The following is a 23,770-nucleotide window of genomic DNA, read 5'->3' as shown; positions in this document are numbered from 1 at the left end:
AGACTTGTTCTTTCTACTTTTTTGCTTCTCCATCGTCATACATTGGCTTCCCTGGTGGCTCAGATGGTAAAGCGTCTGCCTGCACTGCGGGAGACCCTGGTTCGATTCCTGGGTCGGGAAGATCCCCTGGAGAAGGAAATGGCCATCCACTCCAGCACTCTTGCCTGGAAAATCCCATGGACGGAGGAGCCTGATAGGTCGCAAAGAGTCGGACACGACTGAGCGACTTCACTTTCACTTTATCGTCATACATCCTCAAGGTCTGATCCATGTCCAGTGCATGACAGCCGGATTGGAGGTGAGAAGGAGAGATGACGGAAGAAGCAGCGTCTATGTCTCCTTCATTGAAGTGAGTTTCCTGCAGATTCCACCTAAGACTTTTGCTTGTATATGCAGACAAAGATGTTGCTGTCCACTAACAGTAACTTCCTTAGATGAAGAGTGGCCCACCACCTTCAGCTGGAGTCATAACAGTGTGGAACAGAGACTGTCTTTTTCGGTTCAGATATCTAGCCAATGGAAAGGAGATGGATGGTCAAGTCCAGCTTCTAGAAAGTGTCTTTCAGTCTGACTCCTGCTGGCTGGAATGCAGAAATGATGGCTGGAGCTCAGAAGACATTTTGGACCATGGGGTAAAAGCCATATACTGAGGATATGAAATGAGATAGAAGTTGACTAGGTCTTTGACAATCGTGGGATGTCTGTAACAGACTTGGTTGGCACACAGGCAGACAGTTTTGTGAGACTTAAACGTCTATCTTGATTTAGGGACTGTTATGTTAACCGTTGGTGCAGCAGCTGGGTAAATATCATAAGTAATACACAGGTGTGGCTACCAACTCCTCCTAGGCAGTGACTCTAAACTGGGAGTTTAGGGATTGGAACTGGAGGTCATGCTCTCTTTGGGGTATTTATCAGAAGCTCCAGGGAGCTTTGGCTAACTGACCCCCTTTTCCACCCCAGCCCCCTGCCCAGAGATTCTGACACACCCAACACCCTATTGGAAATAATTATAGGAACAATGTTAATGATGGGCACGTGTTAAGTAAGGTAATAGGATGGAGGCAGGAAAGAAGTTGAGGCTAGTTAAACTAGAAGGCTGATGGTCACATGGGCACAATCTGGAGGATGAGCGGTGGAGGTGGCTTAGGTGAGTGGTATTAGATTTGGAGCTGACTGAGGCATCCACACGGTGATGTCCATCCACGTGGAGATGTCCATCCACGCCGCCCAGCCACAGGGTGATGCCCACCAGCCGGTCAGAACAGCCACCTTGGAAGCTGCTGCAGAAAAGTTCTTTTTGAAGACTTGAGATCTGTAGAGGAGAACAGACACAAGAGGGAACCCACTCTGGGGGTACGTCCAGGGTTGAAGGGCAGGGAGAAAGTAGAGCAAAGGGAAATGGGAGAGACAAAGAAGCAGCATCTGGAGAAAGGGACAAAGCAGGGCCACGACGATGGCTGAGTCCAGGCTGCAGCGTTTCTGGAGGGAAGGGGGACATGGAGTGGAAGAACCAAGAGCTCAAAGTCAAGAGGGACAGACAACAGCAGGGCAGGGGAGCAAGCCTGGGGTTCAGAAGCCTCTGGTGCCCCCACGGGGTGAGGCTCAGGGGCTTACGGCAGGTGGGAAAGGTGGTAGTTTCATGAAGTCTAAGACAAAATAAATAACGATAATGCAAGAGGCAGCTGTGAAAACCACCTTGATGGATCCCATCATTTCCTGGTAAGCAAAGGTTATAACCAGATCCTGCGCTTGTACGATACTTGATGCCTTGCCAGGCAAAACGGGCTGCATAATTTGCAAGACCTAGTGCAGAACCAAAGGTGAGTTCCTTGGCCAAAAAGTATGAAAAAAGATTTAAAGATGGTGACAGCACAGCATTAAAACAAGTGTGGACCCCTGTCTGACTGGACGGGTTGTGGTTTATTATAGCAAAAGCTCACAGAGTATGAACAGCAACAAAAAGAGGGGCACGGGGCTTGGGGAAGGGTCCAGGAGAATCCCAGGGGTGAGCAGCCCGTGGTCCTCTCCCAGGAGACTCAGGATGGGCCTCACTCCTCCCAGCTGCCACGTGAGATGTGTGTGCTGGGTTTAGCCAGCCGAGGGCATGCGGCCACCCTGGGTGTCTGGGGTCTTTACGGAGCTGAGCCACTCAGACACAGCTGACTGCCCCTGTGGCTGACTTTTGTATCTAGCTCCTTTCAGCAGAGCAAGCTGATACTGCTTGGCCATGGGCCCCACCCTAGACCACACAGTTAGGTGAAACTGTCTGGCATAGCCCCAAAGCCAGGTAACCAAAGGAACTGGTAGCAGGCAGAACATTCCAAGGGCTTAGAGGTTACCTCCCAGGAGCTGGAGGCAAAGCCACACTTTGGGGCACAATCAATCCTTTACTGCAGGGCTCCTTAACCCCCGCGACTTGGACTGGTGCTGGTCTTTGGCCTGTTAGGAGTGGGCTGCCTGGCAGGAGGTGAGTGCCAGGTGAGTGAAGCTTTATCTATGCTCTTCATTGCTTGCATCACTGCCTGAACCACTCCCCACGTGTCCCCCACCCCACTGTCCTTGGGAAAATTGTCTTTCACGAAACCTGAGCCTGATGCCAAAATACTTGGGGACTGCAGCCTTACTGCGCACCAAGCTGCCTCTACCTCCAGCTTCTCAATCTGTTTCTCTGGAATGGAGGGCCCAGGTCCTTTCTTAGAAAGTCCCTCCAACGTGTCTGCCCACCTGGACCTTCTCCCAGTCTCTGGAGGTGGGCACAACAGACACTGTAATCTGAGTTCCCAAATGAGTCCGCGGAGGCCCGGAGCATAGCAGCAACTTCTTCAAAGTCACCCAGGTTGTTCTCATGTGCACGTGTCCTGGGACCTCGGCCAGTGTCCTTCGGACTGCACCCAGCTGCCAGGGGCAGGGGCCACCCCACTGGGCAGCAGCTGCGCAGGAAGAATCGGTCATTGGAAAGGCCCCAAGAGTGAAGTCAGCTGTGCTTCACCCTAAATGCACTGAGATCTGAATGTTTTTAAAACCCATGCAAGCCTGCTGAAATTAACCATCCATCTTGGCCATCCAAGTATCCTCTCGGGAGAATACAGAGGCAGGGTTTGTGGATACATTTCTGTGGGTTGTTACAAGCTGCCAAAAATAGTCTTCCTTCTCTGTGTCCGGGAATCCGGCCAGACTTTCCAGGAGATAGGACGATCCCAGGGTGCCTCCCTGCACCCCCTGAATGGAAGCCAAGCCTGTCTCTAGCACCGCTGTGAATTCTCTTAACCGCTGGTCCTCTGCCCTGGCCGAGAGGCTGAGCTCTTCATGATGCACCGAGCTGTCTCCCAGCCAGGGGACAGTTCTCCCCCAGCCCTACCGCCGGCTGGTCCCATCTGCCGCGGGGAGCCTGGGGGAGAGACAGTCACTAAGGTAACCCGGGGGCAGACACACAGACTCATAGCAGCTGCCGCTGCTGGGCACACAGCCTGTGCGCTGCTCTGGGTGGGGGAGTGGCTCCTGGGGGTCCTCTGCCAGCTGAGGCCTCCGAGCCGGGGTGTGTGCAGCTGCCTGGAGAGAGCCTTTTAGGTCTCTGCACGCTCCTGTCAGATCATGGCGACCCCAGGGACCTTGGAGACCCCCTCTCCAACTGGGGAGACTGCGGCCAGGGCGGAACTGACACTTAGCAGCAGAGTGGGGACTTACCCTCAGTGGTCCCGACCCCTGCTCTTCCCTTGGGGTGATGTCTTGATGCAATGGGCTCCCCAGGATCCCATAGAGAGGGGCTGAATTCATTCATTCATTCACTCACTTAGCAGACTTTTACTTTAGTATTTACTGTAGCCATTTCCCAGGGCTACCACAATTTGGTGACCTGAAATAGCAGGAAGTTATGTTTGAACAGTTCTGGAGGCGAAAAATCCAAAGTCAAGGTGGTGGCAGGGTGGTGCTCCCTCTGAAGGATCTGGGGGCGTGTCCTTTCCCATCTCTTCCAGCTCCTGGAGACTCTGGGCATCCCTTGGCTGGGGGCTGCATCCCTCCAACCTCGGGCTCCTGAACGTGTCCTGAGCTGCAGGCCTGGGCTCCTGAGCAGACGATAGGGACGCCGGGGCCTGAGGGCTTGGCCTCTGGATTTCAGGGGCCCCCAGGCAAGTGGCACCTCCTTCCTGGAGCTTCTCTGGAGGCCCACAGAGGAGCAGCAGCAAGGGGTGGAATCTGCGCCCTGGAGCCAGGCGGGCCGTGGGAAGTCAAGGAAGGAACCAGACTAGAGCCCTCCTGGAAAAACACTGCTCAGGAGTCTGCAGGCCGGGCAAGGGGACCTCCAGGGTGAACCCCTTGGGTCAGAGATGTGATGGGACTTCCCTGGGGGTCCAGGGTAATGTTAAGATATCATACTTCCACTTCAGGGGCCCCGGGTTTGATCCCTTGTGGGGGAATTAAGACCCTACATGCCAAGTGGTACAACCAAAAAATAAAAAAAAAGATGTGAGAGATCAGAGAGAGTACACCTCCCCCGCCAGGAGCCCCAGGAGGTGACAAGGGCAGGAAGTGAGGGATGGGGGTAGCTCCAAAGAGCCCACAAAACACCCCATGAAAGAAAGAGGATAAAGGGGGCTGTTAAGGATGAATTGTATAACCCCCCACACACAAGTATGTTGAAGTCCTAAGCCCCAGGACCTGTGAATGTGACCTTATTTGGGAATGGGCTTGTGGCTAATGTCATTAGTGAAGATGAGGTCACCCCGGAGTAGGAGGTGGTCTTAATCCCTGTGACTGGCATCCTTATAAGAAGAGGGAACTCCACAGGCACTGAGAGGAAGAGGCTGTGTGAAGACAGAGTCAGAGACTGGAGTGAAGCTGCCCACAGCCCAGGACACCAGGAGCCAACAGAGGCTGAAAGAGGGAGGGAGGAGCCTCCCCTGAGACTTCAGAGGAAGTGCGGCCCTGTCCAAACCTTGATTTTGAACTTCTGGCCTCCAGATTGTAAGAGGATAGATTTCTGTTGGGTTAAGTGCCCAGATGGTGGTGGTTTGTTAGTACAGCAGCCCTAAGAAATTAACAAAAGGGCCAGCCTTTGAGCATAGGTTGCATGGCAGGTTGTGATTGTTATTTAGTTGCTAAGTCGTGTCTGACTCTTTGCGACCCCATGGACTGTAGCCCACCAGGTTCCTCTGTCCAGAGGATTTCCCAGGTGAGAATACTGGAGTGTGGGGCCATTTCCTCCCCCAGGGGCTCTTCCCGACCCAGGGATTACACCCGGTCTCCCGCATCTCCCACACTGCAGGCAGGTTCTTTATCACAAACTTCCTGGGAAGCCCATACAGCAGGAACCAACAGCCAGAGATCCCAACAGGAATTCAACAGAGCTGCCTTGTCAGCACATCTCCATCCCCTTTGCTCACCCTCCTCCCCCAGCTCCAGAGGATCCAGACACACCAGGTGTACGGAGGAAAGGAGAGGAAACACGTGAGTAGAGACCAGCCACTGGCTGTCTCTAGGAATTAACCAGCCTGGGAGGGGCTCCAGGGTCCGCAAACCCCCCAGATGTCAAAGCATCGAAGAATGCAGAGTTAAAAGGCCTGATTAATACAAGAATAGTTCCTTTGCTACTGCAGACCGATTGTGTGAGGAATGGCTTCTGTAACCTTCTGGAAGGTGAGGGAACAGGATAAGCTGAAGGACACACGATGTCCTCGTACCTGCTGTGGTTCTGCCTGCACTGGGGGAAGGGCGTGACTTTGAACCAGATATGAGATGAAAAAGGAAAAAAAAACAAAACAAGTCAGCCTCAGATTAGACTGAAATCTTTAACGCTCTGAAAATGGCCAGAATGAGCTACCAGATCCATCTATATCATGTGGGAAGTTGCCTCCAAGATCTCAGACTGGGAAAGGACTTCAAGGACACATGCAGGCAGAAATATCTGATGGGCTCTGATAGGAACTCCCCCCTCAGCTGCAGCAGCCAGAGCCAGAGTGACTCTGAAGACGCAGGTGGTGGCAGGAAGTGATCTCAAAATCCCGGCCATCCTTGGTGACTTTGCAAAACGGGAAGAACACTCAGTTCAGCTTCACAGAAAGTCTTCCCTGGGGACCGAAACCTAACCCCGAGCTCAGGTCACTGCAGGGAAGTGATCTGGACTTCAAGGAACTGGGAAACACTGTGCTCAAGCTACAGATTCCCCTGGACGCTGACCAGCCGTATGCGGTGAGGAAGTGCTTTCAGAGAGGGGAACACCTTTGAGACTGGAGGTGGTGAGGCATATGCCAGTGCAAACAGATCAGGGCTTCCTGGTTGAGGGGCTGGGTGCTTGGCGCAGATGGTGTGGGTCTTTGTTCTTGGCCAATTGTGCAATTGGCTATGTGGCTTTATCACCGGGTTTTACTGCAGGAAACAAGACCCTCTAGTGGTTTCTAGGCAGAAAGAGAATTAGGACAGGGAATTAGGTGGTTACAAAGTCATCTGAAGGCTACTGAGGAAATGGGAGGTGGGGGGAGTTCCAGACTGGGTCTCCAGGATTCCCTGGTGCTTAAGTGATTAAAGGGCTTCCCTGATAGCTCAGTTGGCAAAGAATCCACCTGCAGTGCAGGAGACCCTGGTTCGATTTCTGGGTCCCTTGAGAAGGGATAGGCTACCCACTCCAGTATTCTTGGGCTTCCTTTGTGGCTCAGCTGGTAAAGAATCCACCTGCAATGCAGGAGACCTGGGTTCAATCCCTGGGTTGGGAAGATCCCCTGGAAAAGGGAAAGGCTACCCACTCCAGTATTCTGGCCTGGAGAATTCCATGGGCTGTATAGTCCATGAGGTCGCAAAGAGTCAGACATGACTGAGCGGCTTTCACTTTCCAGTGGTTAAGACTCTGCTTACCTTGAAGGGGACACAGGTTCGATCCCTGGTCGGGGAAGTAAGATCCTGCTACAGCACAGCACAAGCACATCCAGGCATACACACACACACACACACACACACACACACAAATAAGTCAACTGAGTCTCCAGGAGTGTATAAAGAGTAGTCAGGACTTGTTTTCATCAGCATGCTAGGATACCAACCCGGAAGTGACTGCTGTCAAGGAAGAAGTGTGTCATACTCACAGATCCCCCGAAACAGGTCTAGCGAGCTATGCAGGGCCACATGGGAAAGCACCAGAGTCCTTTGGAGGCAATGAGAGCAAGAGGAAAACACGGACAAGGAAGAGCCTCTACCCTGTTCCCAGGGGAAGGGACTAGCTGAGGACAGGCTGGCTTGGGGTTGGCTGGTGGGAATAACTTCAGCAGACTCTGGGGCGCGGACGCTGTCCCTAGTAGTCTGGTCCCTGCCTTTGGGGTGAGTAGGGCAGGTGAGCGGTGGTTCAGATGGCGACAGTCTTAGACTAGGTGGCTGGGGGTCTGGGCTCTTTATTACTGGTCAGTTTGTGTAGAAAACATGTGAGTACAGACCAGCCACTGGCTGTTTCTAGGAAAACCCTGGGAAGGGTTGCAGGGTCAGCAGGAGCCCAAGATGTCAAAGCATCAAAAAATGTAGAGTAAAATGCCCCGATTAATACAGAAATGGTCTCTTTGCTACTGCAGAACTGACTGATTGCATGAGGAATGGCGTCTGCAACCTTCCGGAAGGTGAAGAAACAGGCCGCAAGGAAGCTACCGAGTGTCAGTCAGAGGATCGAGAGGTGTGTACAAACCGGCAGCAGAGCTGAGGCATCAAGTCCTCCAGCCACAGTGCCCACTGCCATTCTCATTATTGTTCTGAACGGTGTACTTGGGCTCCACAATGACTGTATCACCAGGTTTGCAGTTAAAAAGCGAAATCGTCCCTGTCATCTGATTGCCCACTAACAATACAGTATCCCAGGAGCACAGTTCTGATCGCGTGGGCTTACTTGGCAGCAGTTGTTGTTGCTCACTCAGTCTTGTCTGACCCTTTGCAACCCCACAGACTGCATCACACCAGGCTCCTCCATCCTTTGCCATGTCCCAGAGTTTGCTCAAATTCATGTCCATTGAGTCAGTGATGCTATCTAACCATTTCACCTTCTACCGCCCCCTCCTCTGCCTGCCTTCAATCTTTCACAGCATCAGGGTCTTTTGTAATGAGTTGGCCCTTCACATCAGGTGTGATGTGAAAGTATTGGAGCTTCAGCATCAGTCCTTCCAATAAATATTTGGGGTTGATTTCCTTTAGGATTGACTGGTTTCTTCTCCTTGCAGTCCAAGGGACTCTCAAGAGTCTTCACTGGCACCACAATTCTAAAGCATCAGTTCTTCATTGCTCAGCCTTCTTTATAGTCCAACTCTCAACACTGTACATGACTACCGGAAAAACCATAGGTTTGATTATATGCACCTTTGCCAGCAAAGTGTTATCTCTGCTTTTTGATATGCTGTCTAGGTTTGTCAAGGGCTTCCCTGGTGGCTCAGATGAGAACGAATCTGCCTGTAATGTGGATCCCCTGGAAGATTTCTTGGAGATGGGAATGTTCCCACTCCGGGGTCCTGGAAAATCCTTTGGACAGAGGAGCCTGGCAGGCCACAGTCCATAGGGTCGCCAAGAGTCAGACAGGATTGAAGCAACTGAGCGTGCACTGCATGTGTCATAGCTTTCTTGCAAAGAGCAGGAGTCTTAACTTCATGGCTGCAGTCATCATCCACAGTGATTTTGGATCTGTCTCCGCTCCCACTTTTCCCCATCTATTTGTCATGAAAGGATGGGATTGGATGCCATGAACTTTTCTAACGGTGAGTTTCAAGCCGTCTTCTCCACTCTCTTCTTTCCCCTTCATCAAGAGGCTCTTTAGCAGCACTTAGATGTGCCAGCTTCAAGTGAACAGCAATGTCCTGGGGATAAGCGAGCAGTTGTGAACCTCATTTTTCCACGAGGACTTGGGCCTTGCTGGGGATAATATTGCCTACAAGAGGACCTGCTAACAAGGATGGTTTCCAGCAGCTTCCTGAAATATCCCGACAGTTCTTCCACACGTGGTGTGTTTTCTGCTGCCCACAAGCAGCAAAGTGAGGCGAGCCTCAAAGCAGGGTGATGAGGAGGCAAACCCCAAATTCAACCAGGGAGGGCCAGTCCCTGAATGTGCATTTCCTGGAGTTGGGGAACAAAGTAAGGGAACTGTTTGGTGAGCAGAACTCAGAGGACATCGGGGTGGCAGACCACAGAGCACTCCCCTATGTCAACAGAGGCCAATGTTTCAGCTTGGCCTGTTGCGCCCAATTTTCCAGAAGAGATCTGCATTTCTTTGCACTCTTTCACTCACAACTTTTATGGATTGTATTAGCAACTCATCCTTCACGATTACAAAAGTGGTGCACACTCACTGTAAGACTGCAAAATGCATAAAATGTATAAAAATAAATCACCACAATGACAACAGCGGTCACACAGTGCGTCCCCTATATACAGAGTAGTTCCGTTCTGTTCCGTTCTGAGCGTGCTGCTTGAAAGTCCAGCAGTTAGCCTAGGTACCCTAACTAACACGATGGACTATATAGTACTCTACTGTAACAGGTTTATAATACTTTTCACATAAATGATAATAAAAGGCCGAAGAAACACACAAAATAAAACATTTTTAGCCTTTCGGTACCTTGAAAAGTGCAGTAGGATAGTACAACAGCTGGCCTCCGGGGTGGCGTGGAGTGGATGGGCAGGAAGTAAAGACTCTGCACTGCTGTACTCTGTACAGTGACGTGCACAAAAGCACAACCACTGGTAGAGGACACACGCATGTGACAATGTACACCAGACGCATGAACTACTAACTTACGTGCTGGGACATGCCAGCGCACGTCTGCATCTTTGAAAGTTTGCAGCTTGAAAGTTCCTGTGCAGGGGACCTGCTCTATGGCTACAGATCACAGCAGATGTGTAAGGATGTGGAGTGATTAGAGCCTCAGACTCAGCTGGCGTTAGCATAGCTGCTCTGCCAAACAGTCTGGCAGCTCCTCAAAATGTTCAACAGAACTATCCTGTGACCCAGAAATTCCACTCCTCGGGACTTACCCAAGAGACATGCAAACATATGGCCACAGAAGAGTGAGAGGGTAACAGGCAGGAAGGCCAGGGGTCTCCAAGTGGAGGAAATGGGCTGCAAGTGTCAGACAATTTTTTTCTCTCTCTTAAGCGGCAGGAGGAAACAAACAAGTGTTAGATTTTTTCCCCCTTCTCTATACAAACTTAAAAAGAGGTTTCTTTTAAAATTCTGTTTCCAAGACGACACCTGGTTCCACCTGAACCTAACTTTTCTCAAATCTTGAGCTCACCAGTGCGTTTTTCTTATGGAAGTGTTGGTCTTAAGCTGTGTTAATGAACTATGCATTTACCCTAGACTCTGTCTTCAAGTTGGTTCCGCCTAATAAGACTCAGAACCCACTTGACAAACCAGTATGTTTTACTCATGCAAATATTCTCTTAAGTTATGTTCATGAGACTGTATTTGCTTGGAAACCTGCCTTTCTTCAAGATTTCTGTCAATCATTTATGGCCCGGGACAGCTCACCTTGTGCCAATGTTATCTCAAAACGCATGTTGTGGCTGAGAGACCTGGTGCCATTCTCTGAGTTTTGAGACATTTCTTTTCTCTAATTAGCAGACTGCTTGTAGCTATATAACACCCAGCTAAAGACTAGCAGGGGGGCACTCTTTCTGCCCCTCCTGATGTCTATGTCAGAAGCTTTCTCTATCTCTTTTATACTTTAATAAAACTTTATTACACAAAAGCTCTGAGCAGCCAAGCCTTGTCACTGGCCCCAGATTGAATTCCTCTCCTCTGGAGGTCAAGAATCCCAGTGCCTTTCATGGCTCAGAAACAATCTTTCGGACTCTCTCTCCCACGTGCATGTGCTCTCTCTCTCTCTCTCTTTCTCTCTCTCTCCCTCCCTCCCCACGCACTCCTCCACTCTCTTCTCTTCAAGTCTTGGATTCTCCTGCTATCTTCTAAATAAAATAGAGCTGTAACACTGATTTGCTTAAGAGCTGTAGCATGGTTTGTCCAAGACCCAAGAGCTGTGACGCGCCGAGGGCTTTAATGTCTGTCGCTCCAAATCTTTGTTGTGACGAGACAAAGAACCGAGGAACATACACTCGCGTGACATCTATGGTGCCGTGACTCGGATATAACCTGGCTGAAACAACCTCTGCATGGAAGAGGCCAAGCACAGCAGGAGCCCAACTCAGTGAAGCTCCCGCACTAGAAGCAGAAGACGAAGAAACCCAGCGCAGGGAAGGCCCACCGTGCTGGAAACTGGGACAGTGAAAAACGAACTCAGCAGGAAGCTCACACGACCCAGTTTCAGATTCCAGAAGACCTCTGGTTAAGATGGGAAATAACAAATCCACTTCCTGGCAGACGCCCTTGAAATGTATCCTTGATAACTGGAAACTGTTCGACCCTCTAGCTCTAAGGAGAAGTCATTTGAAATTCTTTTGTGCCACTGCGTGGCCACAGTATCCACTGGGGGACAAGGAACACTGGCCTGAGGATGGAACTTTAAATTACAATACCATCCTGCAATTAGAATTATTCTGCAAAAGACAAGGGAAATGGACAGAGATCCCCTATATCCAAATTTTCTTCTGACTAAGAGATATGAAGGAACTGTCTTAAGTATGGGATTGTAGTACACCCTAAAAGTGAGCCCACTAGGCAAATGGTGTTAGGCACAGGCAACCAAGAAAAGGAACCCCCTCATGAAGGCTCACCTCCAACAGCTCCTGAGTTGCCTGGTGCTCCTTCCTCATACCTAAACGTGCCCCCATATCTGGGAGCACCTCCTCCAAAAAAGCCAGCTAAAGTATGTCCCTTAGTTGAAACTGGTGGAGAATTCAGACCAACCCGGGTCCATAAGCCCTTCTCCCTCTTAGAACTAAGGCAGATCAAACAAGACCTGGGAAGTTATACAGATGACCCAGGCAAATATATAGATACATTCCAACATATTACCTTGGCCTTTGACTTGACGTGGAAAGACATCATGGTCATATTTAGTCAAACTTTATCTGATCCTGAACATACCAGGGTCTTAAAGGAAGCCCGGAGGTATGCAACAGGGCTCCACATGTCCAGTGATAGATACCCAGTAGGGGAAACTGCAGTTCCCTCCTCCGATCCTAATTGGAATTATAATGACCCTGAGCACATCTGGGAAAGGGATCATTTTCTAATCCGTGTGAAGGCAGGACTGAAAGCAGCCCAACAAAAGTAATTAGCTGTGCCCAGGTCTCAGCAATAACTCAGGAGCCCAGTGAGAACCCCATTGCCTTTCTGGAGAGGTTAAACGAGGCACTCCAAAAGTTTACCAACCTGGACTTAGACTCTTACGAGGGACAGGTGCTTTTAAAGGACAAATTCCTGTCCCAATGTGCATCAGATATCAGAATTAAGTTACAGCAGCTACAACAGCAGGACCCTGCTGCCTCTTTAGATGAGATGGTCCAGACAGCCACCAGTACCTTTTATAACAGGGAACAGGAGAAGGAGGCCAAGGCCCAGGAGAAGGAGAGAAAGAAAGACAAGGCATGCCCAGATGCTGGCCGCCCTCCAGAGAAGCCCTATGGCAAGCCCCGAGTCCTTGAGGGACAAGGCATGAGACAGATGCCTGATCTGTAGACGGGCAGGGCATTGGGCCAAAGAGTGTCAAGTCTCCTAGAATGGCTTGCCAAAAATGCCATCAACTGGGACATTGGGCGGCACTCTGCCCTCGGGACCCAAGAGCCTCAAGGTCAAGCGCCAAGCCTACCCTCGTGATGGTTCAAGAGGACTGAAGCGGCCCGCTCCAGCCAGCCCGCCTGTCACAGATAACCATCACGGGGCTGGAGCCGAGGGTGCAACTGGATGTGGCAGAAACCTTGGACCACTGGACAAAACCCCGAGAGGGATTTTCAGAAGATCCTCTGACCAATCCTGAGGAAATCTGGTACACTGATGGAAGCAGCTTTATCTTGGATGGAAAAAGAAGAGCTGGGTATGCAGTAGCCTCCAGTTTTGAGACCATAGAGGCTAAGCCTCTGCCACCAGGTCAACCAGCTACAACATGCAGTGCCAGTTCAACAAAGATATAAAACTACAGCTGACCACAGAAAATATCACACACCGTTGGACACCGCTATAAGGACTCTGAGGAGTGAGACTAGCAAGAGGGGGAGGCCCAATACCCCTCGCCATCCCAGTTCAGCAGGAAGTAGCCAGAAAGACCTCGACGCCCCTATTCCCAAAGAATTGGGCCTCCCATCTCTTGAGCGGGGAATGTTAGGTAGGTAGAATAGGGAAAAGGAGTCCAAAACGGCGGTGGCTGAAAGACAAGGGAGGTCCGAGGACCAGAGTGAAGACTTCAGGCAGAACAAACAGAACAAACAGCACTCCTGGCTAAGCCCAATTTGCATAGGGCAGGCCCAGGTGGAGGAAAAAATATATAAAAGGAGGAGCCAAAGCGCTTTCTCTTGGAATCTCTCTCCCACGTGCATGCGCGCTCTCTCTCTCTTTCTCTCTCTCTCTTTCTCTCTCTCTCTCTCTCCCTCCCTCCCCACGCACTCCTCCACTCTCTTCTCTTCAAGTCTTGGATTCTCCTGCTATCTTCTAAATAAAATAGAGCTGTAACACTGAAAAAAAAAAAAAGAAACAATCTTTCAAGAGCCTGCCCACGAATGTTCACAGCAGAATTATTCGCGGGAGACGAAAAGTGGAGTCAATTCACATGTCCATCAGCTGATGAAGAGGTATAGAAAAAGGTGCTCTCTCCAGACAGTGGGGGCAGAGGGAACAAAGTCCCGACACAGGCAATACCATGGGTGAACCTGGAAAATGCTAGGTTAAGTGAAGAACTCACAAAAGATCACATGTTGCAAAAATGTCCAGAACAGGCAAATCTAGAGACAGACAGTATATTAGTGCTTGTTTAAGGTTAGGATGGAGAAGGCAATGGCACCCCACTCCAGTACTCTTGCCTGGAAAATCCCATGGACAGAGGAGCCTGGTAGGCTGCAGTTCATGGGGTTGCAAAGAGTCGGACACGACTGAGTGACTTCACTTTCACTTTTCACTTTCATGCATTGGAGAAGGAAATGGCAACCCACTCCAGTGTTCTTGCCTGGAGAATACCAGGGACAGGGGAGCCTGGTGGGCTGCCGTCTATGGGGTCGCACAGAGTTGGACCTGACTGAAGTGACTTAGCAGCAGCAGCAGCAGCAAGGTTGGGATTCGAGATGAGAGTTTCTTTTTTGGTTATAAAAATGTTCAAAACTAATTGTGCTAATAATTGTACAACTCTATGAATATTCTAAAAATCACTGAATCTTATTCCTTAATGGGTAGATTTTATGGTGTATGAATTATAGCTCAATGAAGCTGTCATGAAAATTAGTTAAGAAAATTTATGTGCACACAAAGATCTGTGTATGGATATTTATAGCAACTTTTATAGCATAATTGCTAAAACATGGAAGGAACCAAAATGCCTTTAGTAGGTGAAGGGGTACTGTGATCCATCCAGACAATGGAAGTTAAAAAGCCATAAGCCATGGGAAGACATGGAGGAACCTTCAGTTCAGTTCATTTCAGTTGCTCAGTCATGTCTGATTCTTTGTGACCCCATGGAGTGCAGCACACCAGGCCTCCCTGTCCATCACCAACTCCTGGAGCTTGCTCAAACTCATGTGTATTATATCGGTAATGCCATCCAACCATCTCATCCTTTGTTGTCCCCTTCTCCTCCTGCCTTCAATCTTTCCCAGCATCAGGGTCTTTTCTAGTGTGTCTGTGCTTCGCATCAGGTGGCCAAAGTATTGGAGCTTCAGCTTCAGGATCAGTCCTTCCAATGAATATTCAGGACTGATCACCTTTAGCATGGACTGGTTGGATCTCCTTGCAGTCCAAGGGACTCTCAAGAGTCTTCTCCAACACCACAGTTCAAAAGCATCAATTCGTTAGTGCTCTGCTTTCTTCATAGTCCAACTGTCACATCCTTACATGACCACTGGAAAAACCATAGCCTTGACTAGATGGACCTTTGCTGGCAAAGTAATGTCTCTGCTTTTTAATATGCTGTCTAGGTTGGTCATAGCTTTTCTTCCAAGGAGTAAGTGTCTTTTAATTTCATGGCTGTAGTCACCATCTGCAGTGATTTTGGAGGCCCCCCCCCCAAAATAAAGTCTGTCACTGTTTCCACTCTTTCCCCATCTATTTGCCTTGAAGTGATGGGACCAGGTGCCATGATGTTAGTTTTCTGAATGTTGAGTTTTAAATCAATTTTTTCACTTTCCTCTTTCACGTCCATCAAGAGGCTCTTTAGTTCCTCTTCACTTTCTGCCATAAGGGTGGTGTCATCTGTGTATCTGAGGTTATTGATATTTCTCCCAGCAATCTTGATTCCAGCTTGTGCTTCATCAGCCTGGCATTTCACATGATGTACTCTGCATAGAAGTTAAATAAGCAGGGTGACAAGATACAGCCTTGACGTACTCCTTTCCCAATTTTGAACCAGTCTGTTGTTCCATGTCCAGTTCTAACTGTTGCTTCTTGACCTGCATACAGATTTCTTAGGAGGCAGATAAGGTGATCTGGTATTCCCATCTCTTTCAGAATTTTCCACAGTTTGTTGTGATCCACACAATCAAAGGCTTTGGTGTAATCAATAACGCAGAAATAGATGTTTTTCTGGAACTCTCTTGCTTTTTTGATATCCAGCTGATGTTGGCAATCTGATCTCTGGTTTTTCTGCCTTTTCTAAATCCAGCTTGAACATCTGGAAGTTCATGGTTCATGTACTGTTGAAGCCTGGCTTGGAGAATTTTGAGCATTACTTTGCTAGTGTGTGAGATAAGTGCAACTATATGGGTCCAACAATCTGACTTTCTGGAAAAGTCAAAATTACACAGAATATAAAAAGATCAGGGTTTGGGGGAATGGAGGGAGGGATGAAAAAGCAGAGCCCAGGGGGTTTTCAGGGCAGTGCTTCTATTCTGGATGATCCTGTTGATACATGTCATTACGTATTTGTCCAGACTCATAGAATGTGTGCTCACCAAGAGTGAACCCTCCTGTAAACTATGGACATTGGGTGATCATGAAGTGTCCACGTGGATCATCTTTGTATCATGGTGAGAGGCTAACAGGCAGGAAGGCCAGGGGTCTCCAAATGGAGGAAATAGCCTGCAAGAGTCAGACATTTTTATCTCTCTTAAGTGACAGGAGGAAACAAACTAGCGATATTTTTTCCTTCTCTATACAAATTTAAAAGGAGGTTTCTCTTAAAATACTGCATTGCCATAATGACACCTGGTTTCCCCTGAAGTTAACTATTCTCAAACCTAGAGATAACCAATGCCTTTTCCTTATGGGAATGTTTGTCTTAAGCTATGCTAATGTACTATGCATTTACCCCAGACTCTGTCTTCAAGTCGGTTCCGCCTCTTGGCTCAGAACCTACTTGACGAACCAGTATGTTATACTCAGATATTGTTCCCCTAATCTATGTAAATGAAACTATTTGTATGGTGGTCTGCCCTTCTTCAAGATTCAAGTTAATCATTTTATGGCCCAGGATGAACCATTTGGTGCCAAGATTATCCCAAAATGCATCTTATGGGTGAGGGGCCTGGTCCCATTCTGAGTTTTAAGACACTCCTTTCTTTCATTAACAGACTGCTAGTGACTATATAACATCCAGCTGAAGACTAGCAGGTGGGTACTCTTTCTGCCCCCTTCTGATGCCTATGTCAGAAGCTTTCTCTATCTCCTTCATACTTTAATAAAACTTTATTACACAAAAGCTCTGAGCGATCAAGCCTTGTCTCTGGCACTGGATTGAATTCTTCTCCTCCAGGGGCCAAGAATCCCAGTGTCTTCGCGTGATTCAACAACAACCTTTCAATGGGTACCACTCCCTTGGGGATCTTGATCAGAGGGTGGAGGCTGTGAATGTCTGAATCCAGAGCGCTTATGGGAACACTCTATACTTTCCACTCAGTTTTGATGTGAACCTAAAACTGGCCTTAAAAAATAAGGCTTACTTTTTTTTAAATAAGTCATTTGAAGGAAAAAAAATCAGTTAGAGACTGATCACACACATCCATGTTCACTCAACCATCTGAACTGTGTGCTTGGAGTTTTGCAGACTTTTTATATAGTTTCATGTTATAGTATTTTAACCCATTTTTCCTTACTTAGCAATATAATGTCAGAGAAGGCAATGGCACCCCACTCCAGTACTCTTGCTTGGAAAATCCATGGATGGAGAAGCCTGGTAGGCTGCAGTCCATGGGGTCGCTAAGAGTCGGGCACAACTGAGCGACTTCACTTTCACTTTTCACTTTCATGCATTGGAGAAGGAAATGGCAACCCACTCCAGTGTTCTTGCCTAGAGAATCCCAAGGACAGAGGAGCCAAGTGGGCTGCTGTCTATGGGATCACACAGAGTCAGACATGACTGAAGTGACTTAGCAGCAGCAGCAGCAGTATAATGTAAACATTTTTCTAAGTCAATAAAGATTTTTATTATACTTTAAAATATCTGCATGGAAATCTGTTATGTAGATGAGCTATAATTTATTTAACATTTCACCTTTTTAGACATTCTTTTGTGTTAGTATAAAGAATATTGTCACAAACCTCACACATTCTTAGAATAAATTCTTAATGACAATAAATGGTGAATATTTGTTGAGTGTTTACAAGGGCCAGTGACTGCTCCAGTGCTGTACAAATGTTGTCTCAGTTAACAAGTGCTCAGAGAAATTGAGGAAGCTGGTACTAGAATTAACTCCATTTTACAGGTGAAGTGACTGAGGTTTGGAGACATCAAATGACTTGTCCAAGGTTAAACAGCTAGTAAATGGTGAAGACTATGATCAAACTTAGGTTTACATGATTCTAGAACTTATGTCCTGAATATTCATTGGAAGGACTAATGCTCAAGCTGAAACTCCAATACTTTGGCCACCTGATGTGAAGAGCTGACTCATTTGAAAAGACCCCAATGCTGGGAAAGATTGAGGGCAGGAGGAGAAGGGGACGACAGAGGATGAGATGTTTGGATGGCATATCCGACCCAATGGACATGAGTTTGGGTAAACTCCAGGAGTTGGTGATGGACAGGGAGGCCTGGCATGCTGCAGTCTATGGGGTTGCAAAGATTTGGACACAACCAAGCGATTGAATTGAACTGAACTGAACTGAGAACTTATACTGTTAATTTTTTCTGATCCCTAAACACACGGAATAATTTTCTGTAGCTTTTCAGTCTTTCCATAGCTTCTGTCAAAAAGCCCTCCAGAAAGTTCATGATAATGTATGTCTTGTGTTAGTTGCTCAGTCATGTCCAACTCTGCGACCACATGGACTGTAGCCTGCCAAGCTCCTCTGTCTATGGGATTCTCCAGCCAAGAACACTGGAGTGAGTTGCCATTCTCTTTTCCAGGGGATCTTCCTGACCCAGGGATAGAACCTGGGTCTCCTGTATTGCCCTACCAAAATTACAGGGATGTACTCTTGACTCTCAGAGACACTGGTTTTACAGTTCATCATAATCATTGTGTAATTTGATATTTTATAGTAAAAAAAATGATGTCTTGTTATTGTTTCAACCTGTAATCTTTAAGTTACCTGACTGTATATTTGTGTGTTTATTGCCTGTATCCATTTATTTTCTTAAGAATCAATTTTGAACATGCTTTTCTTTTTCTTTCATTGGATTTTTGTTATATAATTTTCAAATATTTTCATACTTCATGTTTTTTCATTGTAACTTGACAATTTGCATTTTTTTTTCTTATTGACTTTTATTTTTAGACTTTAAAAGATTCCCTTACTGACTCCTCTATACATGAGTATAGCAGCAACAGAGTTCCACAAGGAACAAGCTAACAATAGCTAGAGAGCCAGCCCCTGAAATGGCTTAAAACCAATCTCTGCTCTTGTTTCCTCTCCAATCAAATCCAGATTAAATATTCATATTCTTTACTTTATGCTTCAAAAAGCCAGACTGAACGTCAGGTATAGAAAGTCGATATCAAAAGTGCAATCTGGAGCTGACACTTGGTCTGTAAGACAAAAAAAAAAAAAAAACACAGCAAAGTCCTCCTTATACTTTTGCTAAGTGATGAAAAATTTTAAGATAGGATTCACATAGCAAGAAATTTACCATTTAAAAGTGTAAAATGTAATGGCTTTCTCACACTCACAAGGTTGCACAACCATCACTACTCTCTAATTTCATAATGTTTTCATCCCTCCCCAAAATGACTCTCCATCCTAGTTAGGCAGTCTCTCCCTGTTCCCCTCCCCCAGCCCTGGAAACCACTCCCATGCCTTCGGTTTCTATGGATTCACCCGTTTTGTGTAAATGGAATCCTACAACATGCAGTCTTTGTGCCTGGTTTCTTTCAGTCAGCACGTTTGTAAGGTTCTTCCACGCTGCAGTTAGAGTCAGTGCTTTTCCTTCTGTAGCCAAACAATATTGCATTGTGTGGAGTTGTGTTCCTCCGTTTAACGTTGATGGACAATTGCTTGTTTCCACTTTCCAGCTACTATGAATCCTGCTGCTATGAGGATTCATGTACAAATTCTCATGTGGAGGTCTGTTTTCACTTCCTTTGGGAATATATCCAAGAGAATGGCTGTCTCACTTAGTAACATTATTTAACATTTTGGAAAAGTGCTAAATTTTTCCATAGAGTCTGCACTATTTTTCAGTTCCCACAAGCCATGTGTGAGGGTTCCAATTTCTCCACATCCCTGCCAATACTTGTTATTTTAAAATGTTTTTATTATGGCCATCCTAGAGGGAGACTTCTTTATGGAGGGGACTTTGAGTCTGTTGAAATGAAGACACGTTTTCTGAGTGGGTCTTCCAGGGAACTACTAGACACGTCAAATGATGCTCATTCTTTGGAAACGAAGTTTTGAAAGAATTCCAGCTTTGTTCTGCTCCATCCAGTACCAGGAATGCAAACAGTTATTTTTCAAGGCTACTGATGAGCTGGAAAGTGAGGGATAGGACCAGACCAAATTAAAAAACCAAAATTATATATATATATATATATTTTTTTTCCCCAAAATTGTCTGGTTTCTAAAACACCTTTTGAAGGCCCCAACTGAAAACACTCGTGGGTCAATATCAACTGTGGTCCCCAGTTAGGAAACTTGAACACAGAGAAAAGTGGCTTGGAATAGAATGGTTCTCAATTGTTTTAAAGTAGTAGACAATTTTTGTCAGATTGCATTTTTTATTCAGAACCAAAGGTGATATGGGGCTTCCCAGGTGGCTCAGGGGTAAAGAATCCACCTGCCAATGCAGGAGACGTGGGTTCCACCCCTGGGTTGGGAAGATCTCCTGGAGAAAGAAATGGCAACTCACTCCAGTATCCTTGCCTGGAGAATCGCATGGACAGAGGAGCTTGTCGGGCTACTGTCCACAGGGTCACAAGAGAGTCTTGACACGACTGAGTGCCCGGCACACAGAAGGGTGACAGGGAAAATATTTCACAATCCCAAGGCCTGGCACCAGCCCCTCAGAACAGACTCAGCCCTAGCTGTGCCGGGTGATGCCCTTCGAATGGCTGGACTGTGTGGAGATGGCAGGGAGAGGGACCCCCCCCCCCCAATTAGTCCCCAGGGAACTGGTGCAAGGGAATCTTCCTTTTAAATGGGGATGGGAAAGGAGAAAGTGTCTGCTGAACCCCACCGTAGCCCAAACCCTGTGCAAACCACACTCCCCATGACCCACATCCTGCTCCCCTACTCTTGGGTCCTGGACCCCCTGCCCCTTGTCTGCTACAGGATGAAGGATGGAGCTGGTGTGCCTTGTTGCTGGGGTCTCCCCTCGCAGGGATGGGCGGGTCTTCTGGATCCCTGGATCTCTGTACCCCCATCTCCGCAGGTACTGAGGGGCAGTGGTTACCTCTTCCCACTTACCTGCCGTACTAGGGGGCTTCACCCTCCGAATGCAGGTAGGTCTCAGGCATCAGGACGGGGCTGGCTGAGCGCAGCGGTGGGAGCTGGAATCTGTGGCCTGTGTTCTCTCAGCCCCACAGGAGTGCTCCTAGAGGAAGCCTCTCCCTCTGCGCTCCCCGCTTTACCCGATTTCTCTTCTGATGCTCTGAGTCCTCTTCTAATGCTCCACCCCGACTAGAAACTGCGCCCGCCTTCGTGTGTTTCCTATTTTAGCTTTGCTGAGTGCTCAGGTCTCATCGCTGAGTCCTGAGTCCTCTCTGTCTCCCTGCCTGAGAGAACAGGCTCAGTTCCACCCTTCTCACCCAGAAGAGAGGTCAACGTGAGCCTTGGTTTTTCTGGTCTCCCACAAGGCAAGCAGAGTCCCCCTAGGCTGCCTCTTGAGCCTAGAGAAACAAAAGCCCTGGCGTTGTTAAGGTGTTTTGCTCAGGAGCTTCTGATCCAGCCTGAGTCTGGTTGATACTGTGAATCTAATCAGTGCTCAACAGGCTCCACCCTCTTTCATGATTGACACCCGTGTCCCCCCCACCCCCGCCCCCGCGCTGCCTCCCCCCCGCCCCTACCCCCGCCAACCCCGGGAATATTTCTCTGAAGGTGGATGGGATTAATGACCTCACCTTTCTGTCGGCCCCTGGTGTCAGCAAACTGGGTTCAGTTCTCATCTCCACCGCCTGCTGCGTGACCTTAGGGGGTTCACCTGGTCTTCCTGGACCTCAGGCTCCTCAGTTAAAAACCTGAGATAAGACTGTCCTCCTTGTGGTATACTGCTCAGCCGTAAAAAAGAATGAAAGAAGGCCAGCTTCAGCAATGTGGACGGACCTAGAAATGATCATACTAAGGGAAGTCAGAGAGAAAGACAGACCATATGATACCACTTTATGTGGAATCTAAAATAAGAACAAACGAACCTATCTAGGGAACAGAAATCGACTCACAGACGTAAGGAACAGACTGTGGTGGCCAAAGGGGAGGGGGAGGGGAGTGGGAGTTTGAGATTTGATGCAAACGTGCAGAATGGATAAACAGCAAGTTCTACTGGGAACTATGGTCGATGTCCCGTGATGAACCCTAATGGGAAAGATTATTAAACCAGAATGCATACAATGTATAATCAAATCGCTGTGCTGTACAGCAGAGATTAACACAACACTGTAAATCAACTATATGTCAATTTATAAATAAATTAAAGCATTAAATAAAAATAAAAGAGTGTGCTTCTTGCGGTGAAGAATTAAAATAGTGTGTGGAAGGACATAGCCCTCTGGTTGATGTCAAGCCGGCCAGCAACAGAAGGGAGTTTCTTTCTCTGCACCCCTCAGCCTCCGGGACTGAGCCAGCGGGTGGGTGTCCATGCCCTCTGGGACCCATAGGAGAGGACAATTCTGTGACCCTCCACTTTCTGCCAGCTCCACCGGCTCTCAGCACATGATCATGATCCAAGGGGTAAACACAGCCCCAGGGCTGCAGAAAGGCTACAGATGGAGTGAACAGCTTGGTGGTTCAGTCAGGTCTGAAGCTAGACTGCTTGGGTTTGAATGCTGCCTCCGCCCCTTCCTGTGTTCCTCTGAACTTGCAGCTTTTATCTGAAGTCAGTCTTATCTAGAAAAAGGAGTATCTTGTGAGAGTACCCAGCTCAGAAAAGGTACGTGCAGAAGGAATGAGCTAAGCACCCCCACTCTGTGAGCGGAGAGTCCAGACCTGGGAAGAAGCACCCCGTCAATACAAACTAGTGTTCTGTGGTTCAACCTCACCAGTTGCCCTGAACATCCAATGAAACTGCGGTATGCAGGCTCTGGGTGAGTTGTACATTGCTTTTTGAAAATAAAGGCTTTTTATCATTTGATCGAAACAGCAGTTGGGCTTCCCAGTTGGTGCTAGCGGTTAAGAACCTGCCTGCCAGTGCAAGGAGATGTAAGACACATGGGTTCGATCCCCGGGTTGGGAAGATCCTCTGGACAAGGGCACGGCAATCTACTCCAACATTCTTGCCTGGAGAATCCCATGGACAGAGGAGCCTGGCGGGCTACAGTCCATGGGGTTGCATAGAGTCGGACACGACTGAAGCAACTTAGTGCACAAAACAGCAACAAGGTTGGGAGGCTGGTCTTGTCAGTTTGGACTAAGTTCAGGAACACAGAGACCGAAAGTTCTAGGTCTCAGGTAGTTCGTCTACACTGAGGTTTGGCTTCAGCTTTTCAAAGTCGGTGTGCAGCTTGCTGGGGACAGGTGGGTAGGGGCTGTCTTGTGGCGTAACTGCATAGTCCTCTTTTGCAAACTGAAGCAAAGGACTTTCGCAAAGTGAAGGAAAGACGGCATCCATATCAGTCATCTGTGTTAAAATGGCAGAGCTAATTAATGCCATTTTAATTAGAAAATCAGAGGAATTTAATTTGCAGTGGCAGCAGAGTGTCCTGCTCAGGGGGAGGGTGGGGCAAACCTGTGGCTGCGGACACAGGGCTGCATCTTGGAGAGTCCTGGCTCCATCACCAGCCAGATGTGTCACCTGGAGGGGAAGTTGTCTGCCTTCCCTGGTCTGGTGTTCCTACTCTGAAACATGAGAATGCATGTTGTCACTTCAGTGGTCTTTGACTCTTTCCGACCTTATGGATTGTGTAGACCTCTGTCCATGGGATTCTCCAGGCAAGAATATTGGAGTGCGTTACCGTGCCTTTCTCCAGGGGATCTTCTCCATTCAGGGATTGAACTCATGTCTCTTATGTCTCCTGCATTGGCAGGTGCTGGGGTTAATAGTCAGCCGCCTGTTACTCTGGCTAAGCCATGAGAAAATCACCATGGGAAAAGAATAAAAGCAAAATATAGCAATACAGCATAACCCAAATA

The 23,770-nt window shown here is 48.0% G+C and overlaps 2 long non-coding RNA genes across 6 annotated transcripts; one reads left to right on the top strand and one right to left on the bottom strand.

Moving 5' to 3' along the window:
• The first annotated feature begins 2,357 nt into the window (after positions 1-2,357).
• Positions 2,358-17,882, top strand: LOC147370235 (uncharacterized). 4 transcript variants are annotated; one of them, XR_015165131.1, is made up of 3 exons: positions 2,358-2,481; positions 7,554-7,651; positions 17,755-17,882. It is a non-coding gene; the product is annotated as an uncharacterized LOC147370235 (long non-coding RNA). The 4 variants fall into 4 exon arrangements; XR_015165130.1 differs by lacking the exon at positions 17,755-17,882 and adding an exon at positions 8,371-9,367; XR_015165128.1 differs by lacking the exons at positions 2,358-2,481; positions 17,755-17,882 and adding exons at positions 5,544-6,189; positions 8,371-9,367.
• An 857-nt stretch (positions 17,883-18,739) lies between these two features.
• LOC147370234 (uncharacterized) lies at positions 18,740-21,857 on the bottom strand. Of its 2 annotated transcripts, none has more exons than XR_015165133.1 (2): positions 21,547-21,857; positions 18,740-19,958 (listed from the first exon to the last, which is right to left on the bottom strand). It is a non-coding gene; the product is annotated as an uncharacterized LOC147370234 (long non-coding RNA). The 2 variants fall into 2 exon arrangements; XR_015165132.1 differs by lacking the exon at positions 21,547-21,857 and adding an exon at positions 20,894-21,395.
• Positions 21,858-23,770: the final 1,913 nt, after the last annotated feature.

This window comes from Bos grunniens, chromosome 6 (assembly GCF_055505025.1).
Source record: "Bos grunniens cultivar Pamir isolate PY7600 chromosome 6, Bosgru_T2T1.0, whole genome shotgun sequence".
NCBI classification, from domain to species: Eukaryota; Metazoa; Chordata; class Mammalia; order Artiodactyla; family Bovidae; genus Bos; species Bos grunniens.
This window is presented reverse-complemented; position numbering and strand designations above follow the sequence as displayed.